This window comes from Sinohyriopsis cumingii, chromosome 16 (assembly GCF_028554795.1).
Source record: "Sinohyriopsis cumingii isolate HCF-2022 chromosome 16, ASM2855479v2, whole genome shotgun sequence".
NCBI lineage: Eukaryota > Metazoa > Mollusca > Bivalvia > Unionida > Unionidae > Sinohyriopsis > Sinohyriopsis cumingii.
In genome coordinates, this window is record NC_142976.1 from 59,575,593 (window position 1) to 59,586,700 (window position 11,108).

Here is an 11,108-nt window from a genome sequence, read left to right on the forward strand (position 1 = left end):
ACATAACATGTTTATTAATAGATTCTGGGTCCCTTTAACTGTTTTAGTAGTGTTTATATAACATTATTTCAATGATGGTCTGGGGTTTGTAAATCGTAACAATATAAACCATATAAACTCGAACATTCTTCTTTACAATATAAAAATAACCGTAATAAGAGACACGAGCCTGACACAGTTATATCATCATTCTGTTATTTTGTCAGACTAAGTTTCTAATTGTTTCAGAACCATATTTTTCAGATGTCTTAAAGAGTTGGTAGGTATGCGCATTTGAAAAGCCCATGGGACACTTATTGTGTACAAAATGTACATGAATGGATGAATGCACCATGTGTTGTCTGTGGTCAGATGACACTAAGAATCTTGCTGGAAGCCATTCTTTCCTTCTGTATTACTTAAACCTCACATTAATAGAAATATTGGTGCTACCTGCAAGGCAGTAACAAATATTTCTAAAGCAATTGTGTTCTCCCCTGAACAAACAAAGGAGGAGTGGCACCTTCCCTACACGAGATGGAATTGACTGCATCTCCCCTAATAAAACAGAGAGAGATAGCATCTTCCAGGAGAGAAAGAGTGTTACTACATGTGTCAATAACATATATTATTATGTACTCATTTTTTTTCTTTCTCCATTAACTTTGCATTGTCAGAATCACTGAGTATTTTATCATAGTACACTGCTTCATATAGCATGGCACATTTATCTAAACATAGTATTGTGTATTAGGAACTACTTTGATTGTAAACAATGTACGTTCATGTAGCACTGACACTTTCGCTTTTGATTTATTACATTTGTTTGTGAATAAACTAAACAAGCTGCAGTGTTTCATCCATTTAAAAGTAGAGATGATAAAATTAACAATGTGGACAAGTTCACTGAGTCACAAATGAAACTTTAAAACAAAGCAAATGAATGAACATGATATTCACAATATTAATAACAAACATGAGAGATGCAATAATGCTGATCATTTAAACAATTATTTAGAGAAATATTGGTAACTTTAAACAAATAGAATGGTTCAGACTATGACCAGTACCCTCTGGGGTCTATAAAAATTGCACAGAAAAGCATACTGATATGTACTATTTTACTAGTTAGTCAGAACACTAAAGTCGAGAAAAAATGCAACTGAAGGTAGGAAACTAAGAGCCATAGAACCAATAAGCCAAGATGACAAAAAAGTAGTATTTGTGTTGACTACATGGACTGTCACACATCAGTTGCTTTTCAATTTTCCTCATTTAACTATTTTGATACATTGTTAGGCTAGTGATAGAAGACATCCACTGTATCATACCAGTCATAGCTATGGTCCCTCCAACAGCAAGCATGCAAATGACAGGGAATAAACATATATTGTCTTATTTAGCTGGTACTAAGAGTGGTAATAAATATACTTATATTTATGCATCTTGAATTTTCTCAAAAGGTACTTTCTTAGTTCTGCAAATCTGAATGACATCACCCATGTCATGGAAAATCCAATACAGACCAAAATTATACTGTAATTTTGACTACATTTCTACCTGAAATTGCATTTTCCTTACTGCACTCCAGTCCATCATAAGCAGAAATGCAGAAATGAGTTGGATCAACAGAAATACAAAATTCATCCATTCCAGACCAACTGGAAATTTTTTCAATGTGGATTCATTCAAAATAAGACTTTCAATTTCAGTTTTAAGTAGACTAAAATGAGATTTAAAAAAAAAATAATGTTGTACATGTGACGAAATCCATAGGTTGCTGGGAAATGCTGAGTGCACATTAATATTGGTATTGTGTATTGATGAATCTACAGTTGTGCTCTATTTTGAAATACAGCATAAATTAAATTACTCTGTTTCTTGCAGTGTATTCCATTACACTGGACAACAAATTTTTACAAAAGTCATGTTACTGAAATAAAATTAGTCAATTCTTATCAATTTTTATGTGCTGAACACGAATATGACAGTCAAATTGCAAAATTGGCTCTAGTTTTTTTGTAATCTGCAAGAAATTAATGTTTACATAACGAAATGCATTCCAATAGTAAAAGGTCAACTGTAATAGCCTACCTATAAAAAATCAAGTCATTGACTACATCTTAGATTTCTTCGCCTGTCTCTTGTACAGCTGTTCGGGAGCATCTCTGAGGAGTGTCCAGCAGTAGTCAGCCAGCATTGTAGTGGACCATTTTCCCTGGTATCTTTGTTCCATTGTTGCGATATCTTGATGAAAACGTTCGCCGTGTTCATCACTAACAATACCACAGTTGCTAGGAAAGAAATCCAAATGGGAATGAAGGAAGTGAATCTTTAGAGACATATTGCAGCCAAGTTTCTTATACTTCATCAACATGTCTTCTACTAGTTCCTTATAGTTTTCTGCCCTAACATTTCCGAGGAAGTTTGTAGAAACTAGGCGAAAAGCATTCCATGCTTGTTTCGCGTCACCTTCCAGCAAGTTGTTGAACCGGTCATCTTTGAAAAGCTCTCGAATCTGAGGACCCACAAAAACTCCCTCTTTAATCTTTGCTTCGCTGAGTCGAGGGAATTTTTCATGCAGGTATCGGAATGCTGGCAAAGTCTGGTCAATGGCTTTCACGAAGTTCTTCATCAAACCTAGTTTGATGTGAAGGGGTGGTAGCAAGATTTTCTGAGCCTCAACCAGAGCTGGGTGTTGGATATTCTTCTCTCCAATGGCTACATTCTGCCTGTGAGTCCATTCCTTCCTCATGTAGTGCATTTCCCTTGCTCGGCTATCCCACTTGCATAAGAAACACATGTATTTTGTATATCCTTGCTGCAGTCCCATTAAAAGGGCAACTACCTTCAAATCACCACAGAGGTGCCAGCTGTACTTGTTATACTCAATGGAATTCAGTAGCTGCCTTAAGTTATCGTATGTCTCTTTCATGTGGACAGCATACGCTACTGGAATAGATGGAAGAATGTTTCCATTGTGCAAAAGCACAGCCTTGAGACTCAGTTTCGAAGAGTCCACAAATAGTCTCCATTCTTGTGGGTCATGAGTGATTTTTAAAGCATTCATGAGGCCCTCAATATCGGAACAGAATATCAGATTACTTTCCTTTCTGAAGAAAGGCTCCAATTGCTGGTGGCGCTTTCGATATGCAGTAATTGTGACATCTTCTTCTAGAAGATTCCATTGTTGGAGTCTTGATCCTAGCAATTCTGCCTTGTTCTTTGATAAGTCCAAATCACGAATCAGGTCATTTAGTTCTTCCTGTGTTATTCTGTGTGGGGTTGATGATGCACCACAGTGAAAATCTGGATCACTGCATGCTGATGGACCAGGAGAAGAACAGGTCGACTCACCTTTGTCTTCGTCAGATGAATCAAGAGAATATTCTGCTGGAGGTTCTGGAATAGGAAGTCCCTCACCATGTGGAACTGGTCTCAATGCAGACGGAATGTTTGGGTAGACTATTCTCGACTTCTTTCGCTTCGTTATTCCGCTGGAAAGAGGAGGAACCAAGCAGAAGTAACAGTCATTTAGGTGGTTGCTTGGCTCTCTCCACACCATTGGGACTGCAAACGGCATTGATGACCTTTTGCAATTCAACCACTGTGAAAGCTGTGTTGTACATGTAGCACAGCATATATGCGGAGCCCAAGGCTTGTCTTGGTCACCAACCTTGCATCCGAAGTAAAGATGATATGCCTTCTTCACTTGAGAATTGATACTTTTCTTCTGGTTGGCAAATGTCACTTCCCCACAAATATAGCAAAAATTGTCCGCGGTATTAACACACTTTCGAGGCATTACTGTTCTTTATTGTACGTAAATGGATAAAATAATAAGCTTTATGTAACAGTAGCTTGAACTGTCTCGCACAACGTCTAAAATATTTTAAATGCTGAACCTATCTGATTGGGCTTTATATAGCACACTGCTTACGTCAGCTTCAGCAGCCGCCTGGCATTAGTATAATAGGCCTACACATGTATAGTACACTGCTGACGTCAACTTACTTCAGCAGCCGCATGGCATTAGTATTGCATTGCATCAGAAAATGATGCAATCAACTGTGGATGATGTGAGCATGATGGTATTATGCAATGTTACATCATTATTCCGGATGTTGCTGCAGTCCTACTGGAGAAATTTACACAGTGAAACATAGAAAATGAGGTATATGAATATCTTCAAAACGAGAGCCAATACAAATTTTTCACGGTTATATTCGTGTTCGGCACACCAAAATACTACAGATTAGGGCCTTTTCAAGTCAGTAATGATTTCACTGTTGACCAGTGTTATTATTAAGCTTCATGTAGGAAATTGTATGGGTATATAAATAAAAATGTTACTGCATTTGTATAGGAAAATATTAACTCGTTTTGGGTTTCTTTTATACTAATAGTCTGCACTCCCAAGGTTGTGCAGTATCACTCAGATAAAAACTCATTCAATTATTTTCCCATACAAATGCAGTAACCTATAATTTCCAAAGGGTTTGAGTGTGCTCCCTTAAATAAAAGAGGGAAGAGCAGCATCCTCCCGAGACATAATAATGTGTCTTCTAAAAAGAAGGCAGCTTCTGTCAGGCAGCTTCTATCACTAAGGGACAAATCTAGGTCTAGCACTAGGGATATGATTGACTACACGCCCTACTCTACATTACCTAGTTGCCTAGTTATCATACCACAGGGACCAGGCTAGGAAATCGGACCGATCTCCCGTTCTATACCATGTTCCCTTTAACCCCTTTTGGTACATGAAAGTCTCCCCCTCCCCCCCGGAAAGAACTACCTCTACCACGCACATTGTCGATGTGGGTGCCTGCATATACGAGTGATTAAATCCGACGACCATTGTAGGTTCTGTTGAAAAGGTCGACTAGGGAGGTGATGGTTAATCCCCCTCCACAATAAGAGACCAAAGAGAGATGATAAGAATTCTTACTCTACTATCATGACACCCTTTGAGGACAATTCTGTCACTTCCCGTGCTGAAATGCAGAATATATATCTCCCTACTTCCCGGCCTTCCCCAACAGAGGGATCGTTTGGGGCTACATGTCTCATGTTTCCAACCGAGATTTGGAACAGGAAGATGATGTCTTGTTGAATCTAGTAGATTCTCAATAATTTACTGAAATCCCAAAGGACAAGGTATAACCTATCCTTAGAGGTACTCCAAAATCCCTCGCCACCATTGTCTTACATGGACAAGGAGGAGGAGACTTGGTTATTCGACATGGCTGTTAATGAAGTCTACGGTCTTCTTCCCCCTGACATGTGCCTAAATCCAAAGTGTTCATGAGACACTGAGATTCTCTCTTGTTTAGAGAAACGCACGAGCTATGCCCAGACTGGACTTGCTGCTGCTTCCTCACTCTCTGGTGGCTAGCGAAGTTGCAAAATGGCTGAGCAAAGGTCAAGAAATGGCGAAACAGAATAAAGGATGATCTGTCCCTTTTGCTACATTGAGACCCTTCAGCCTCGAGCTATATTGTTCATTCACCTGCAAGGCCATTGAAACCCCTAAACTTGGACGCCGACGCTTCACAAGTGGGAATTTTAGCAGGTTCTTTTACTAGCCTCTTGGTTAAATCCTTGGAGGCTTAGACTCAAAGCCAGGTCATTAGTAACTATAGCTTCACATGCTGACCTGTTTTCAGCAGCTTCCTTCAGTTTTACTGAAGGAAATATCATTATCACCAGTTGCCTTGAAACGACTGTTAGCGTCTATGGCAAAGATTTCGTGACACATATTGTGTATGGCCTTGGCGTTGTCAGCAGAGCTTCTTATTCTATGTAAAAATATGTCATTGGACTCCTCAAAGATTTTGCATGAACATACAAAAAAATCGTATGAGGGCTGCACTACTGGATTCAGAGACCTTATTCTGCGCTCTCATTTCCACTATCACCCATCAGGATTTTAGGGACCAAAACATAGGTCCCTTGCATCCGTTGCTGGCCCGCCAAAACTAGCCAGTGTCCATACACATCTATGGGTCAGCCACGATTCGTACCAAAGCATAGTGCACAATCACAACAGCAAAGTAGCCAACTTTCCTATAAGTCCGCTCCACAATCGTGACGAAATGAATAGAGAGGCAAGGGTATGAAAAAGTGGTATACTTTTGCCTCCCCCTTCCCTAAAGAGGCAAAAGGGGGAAAGAGAGGTTGTTCCAAAGGACACTTTACATCTGTAGCGCATACCTCTTTTACAAGTAGGTACTCGATTCTCCCTCTTTTCGAAGGTACAGTCGAACATCACGCAAAATCAGTGGGTCCTTTCTGTTGTGTAAAAGGGGTTATGTCTACGCTTCATAGAATCCCATCCTCTCAAGGACACCCATCATTTTCCATTAATCAAATGTTTTCAAACTGCAGGAAGAAGAGCAGATCCTTCTTCAGAAGGATGCAGTAAATAGGGTTCAAAACATCCAATCACCAACAATCTACTCCTGGATATTTCAGGTCTCCAAAAGGTTGAGAAACTGAGGTTTATTAACGACCTTTCACCCCTACATTAATTTCTGCATGTGGAAACTTTCAACATGGAAACTGCAACTTCAGTTCAAAATGCTATCAAACCGGCCGAATGGGCAGTTTTCATTGATCTTCAGGATGCATATTTCCACATCCCGATTTTATCTCGGCCTAAAATATATTTCTGGTTGTCGATCGGACAGAAAGTATTTCAATTCCGAACAATGCCATTTGGTTTAGCCTCAGCACCCAGGTACTTACCATAGTCGATCGGACAGAAAGTATTTCAGTTCCGAACCTTGCCATTTGGTCTAGCCTTAGCACCCAGGATCTTACCATATTCATAGGAGTACACTTGAAATACTTAGGGATTCCGTTGAACCAGTATTGTGACGGCTGGATACTACACAACACAACGCAAACAGTGTCTGTGCAGTCACATGATCCACTGTTGGTCTGTGGTAACACATTTGATACTGATTACAAATCTAGAGATATAAGAAAATTTTCCCTCTCAAAATCTCGAGTATACAGGAATAAATTTTTGTTACCTCCATGGGATGAATTCGTGTTTTCCCAGAGAGGATACACAAAATCATGGAACTATTAAAGACGCTACAGACTGAAACTATTTTATTGGCTCGTCCGTATCTCTCCCTTCTAGGAACTTTGAATTCCTTCTTGGACCTGGTATCCCATAAGAAGCTTCATTTACGTCCTCTTCATTTTCTCCTGTTGGCAGTTTGGAAACCCCACAGGGATCCCTCTCAGTTCAGTTTCTCTAGGACCGACTTTCAGTTCTGTTACAATCAAGATGTTTCTGAGATGAGTTCACCTGCATGCCCCAGAATTCCACTCGTGTATGTACGCCGATGCATCAGATTCAGGTTGAGGGGAGGGGTTAACTGAGAGCCAGAAATAGTATTTCTTCATTTCCGTTAGTTACAAGAAGACAGTCTTCTCCACATAAACGGTTTAGAATGAAAGCTGATTTCTTTGCCCTAAAAAGGTGCGTAGAACACAGTAAAGAGCACTGCATCATGATTTCCGATGACAACATCATCAGTGGTTGCATACATTAGACAACAAGGAGTTATCAATGCTCTTTTTCTCTGCATCGAAGTCTGGAACCTTCTTCGTTGGGCAGTCAGAAGGGATTACACTCAGAGCTGTCACATTCCAGGGACGAAAAACATTTTGGCAGACAGTATGTCCAGAACAAGGAAGATAGTAATAACAGAATAGTCCCTGCATCAAGTAGTTGCAGTCTCTGTTCAGTTAGTGGGGGCTACCTAAAGTTTACTTGTTTGCGACAAAACTGAGCAACAAGCTTCCATTTTATGTCTCCTTAGTCTCAGAACAGGCAATCTCAATTTGGTTCGACTGTTTGCTTACGCATTCCCACCCTTCCGGTTGATTCCACAAGTATTGCACAAAATCAGACTGTACACAACTTGGATCATCCTGTTTGCACATATGTGGCCTAAAAGGTCGTGGTTCAACGACTTACTGGACCTGTTGATCGACACACCAAGGGTATTACGTCCTTGGGTCACTCTTTTCTAACAACACACAGGTACTCTAGTTCACACCAATTCCTATATCCTTAGCCTTCACGCTTGGCTCATCTCAAGCAATCGATCCGCCAGGCAAAGTTCTCAAGTAAAAGTTTCCTACTGCAGTGTGCAAGCAAGACAATATTCTTCATCTAAGGCCTGCATTGCAAAGTGGAAAAATCTTCTGTGATCGGTGTGCTAGGAAGCGTGTTAATCCTTGTCAAAGCTCTCTTACTGCAGTGCGGATTTTCTTTCTTTCCTTTCTGAGGAGAGATCTTGTTCAGCCTCTACAATTAAATGTTATAGGGCTGCCCTTTCAAACACCTGAATTTTCCATAAGTAAATCAATCGGGTAAGATCCTCTTTTATCTGATAGTATCAGTATTTCGAGCTTGAGTCCGATGTCTCTCTATTTGACACCAAAATAGAACAATTCATGGGTTTTGTGGACATTAAGTAAAACACATGAACCTTTGAGTCAGGCTTTCTTTTGAAAATCGTGCGCTTAAAACCATATTTCTTCTTCTTGTGGGGTCCCGAGTGGATGAGTGGTCTAAAGCGCGAGTCTTAGGACCGGCTAACGTGGGTACGTGAGAAAGCTTGCCAGTAGCTTCTCGTAGGTCGGTGGTTCTTCTCGTGGTTTTCGAGGGTTCTTCCTCCACCTGTTAAACTGGCCGCCATGTGTAGCCTATCTTGTGCCGAAAAATGGCGTTAAACCCTACAAAACACAATAACAATCTTCTTGTCGTTGATTCAGCTTGGAGAAGAATCCAATTACAGGCTTTATCAATTGAGGAATGATGCTTATGCATCAGTGGGAATTAAGACTCCGTCACCCTGTTAAACCAGCCTTGTTTCCTTGCTCAATCCAAATTCCATCAAATTCACCAATTGAATTCTCTAATCTAAGTCGCATCTGTGATGGGGATGATCGTGATAGACTTCTTCGCCCAGTTATAGCACTTAGATTCTATTTAGCATTTGCTAAAGGGAGAAGAAAGGGTGGATAATGATTTTTTTCTCCCCCTTAAGGGGTTCAGCGCATATTCAGCATCTACTATCACTCGATGGATTTCGCTCAACATCATGAGAACTTATGCATCTCACAACAAGAGACTTATCGTTCATGAAGTCCGGGCTTACTGCTACTTCCTGGCGTATTTCGACCATTCAGCTTTGGACGATGTTATGAAGGTTGCATTTTTGGCGCTTACACACAACCTTCTCTTTCTTTAACCTTTGGTTGTTAGCAAACCAAAGCCAATGTATTTTCTTTATGGGTCCGATCGTCGCTGCACAACCTGTGAACCAGGCAACTGCCACATATAACTGAAGTTTATTGCTTGGGTAATTTGTCCATATTTGACTCTTCTCAAAGTACATCAGCCGCTCTCTTTACTGACAATTTCAGCTTAGTAATAACAGTGATAGGTAAGCTAATACTGACCTTAAAATGACGTTTATTGGGTGAGTAAAACTAATTTTAATTATGTAATACTTACCTGTCACAATTGGATGCCCTCCTCCTCCTCCCACACACGCTAATCTCCTTCATTATCCACACATCCTGAAAGAGAATGAGGATGCCCTATAGAGTACATGCTGATGATGTAGATAAGACTGGGCCAATACACGTGTTGTAAGAAATCTCAGAACAGGGAGTATGCATCTAGCACAGACGAGGTCTTACCAAGCATACATGTTATAGCCCCTTTTCAACTTCAAATTTTCTTTTACATTATGCTTATTGTATCTTCTCAACAATATATGAAGGATGGAATATATCAAAGTAAAATTTGGCACGAAACTTTATAGCAGGAAGATCTAGCAGTACCATATCATACTTTCATTTTTTCATTCAATAATTTTTTGCTTTCCTGCTCGACTTCCGAGTTTCTCCTTGCATCGCAGATTTTATTACACTCGATAACTTTTGAATGAATTTATGAATTAAAAACAATTTGGTTAGAACTAATATTAAACAGACCCAAGTCAAATTTTACTTTCCAATATCCACTAAAAAAAAATTGACTGACTTATCTCCGAGTTTTATGTAGCAGTTTGTCCCGTTATTTTGACCAACGCTTTCGTCATTTATACTGGCGAAAATTATGTTATGCTGAGAGCAAACAATGTTCTAGTGTGTCGTACGGTTACTTGATTATAGGCCTGCTGTTGGAAACTATGACAAAGACAATCGCCGACACATTTTTGATACACTTATAATATTTGCTAATCATTACAGTAAAATTGTACATTATATATAATTCTTTTTATCAACAATATTAAACATACTTTTTTATATTTATACATAATGTGGATCACAGTCAGTTATTTATAAAACCATATGTCACACTTGGAAATCTACAAATGTTTTCATCACGACTTGGGATACATCTTGGGCTCCATTTTGAAACTATTTTTTATTGTCATAGCAACCACTGTGAACACGTTGCCATTCTTGCATCATTTTGTAGCACTACTCCCTATGGTATAAACAAGGGTGAACAAAATTGTTGGTTGACTGTGTTTACTGGCATGTCAAGACATTAAAGGTTATAATGTGCTGAGGCCGTCAAGTAAGGTACTGGAGGTACAGCAAACTCACTATGCTTTTAATATAGCAAGTCCAGCATGCAATCCACTGAACCACCGAGTTCTATTGGACAGAATGGTAAAAATATATTAGCATATGTATTTGCTTACAAGTCCAACTGCAAGCAACATAGACCCCAATCTGCCATATCATAATCAGGGTCAGTTTTGTTTGTTCTTCTGATTATTTCTAACACACCATATAGTCCTATTTGCTGGCACATTGTGCTATGACATATCTGGATATGTGCAGCATGCTAAATTTGACTTGTAAGCTAGTATATATGATAGTTGATAACAAGATAGTCTTAGGTAAGGTTGTTCTCTTATGAGAGGCTGTCAAAAGAAGGAATCTCCGCTATGATAACCGAGTCGTTAATTGTCATGAAAATCATCTCAGTCATTGACTAATGTGCCGTTGCATATTTTGACTAGATACTAAGGCAAGTCATTATGCACTCTTAGTCAGCATCGAGCTAATTCTTATCTATT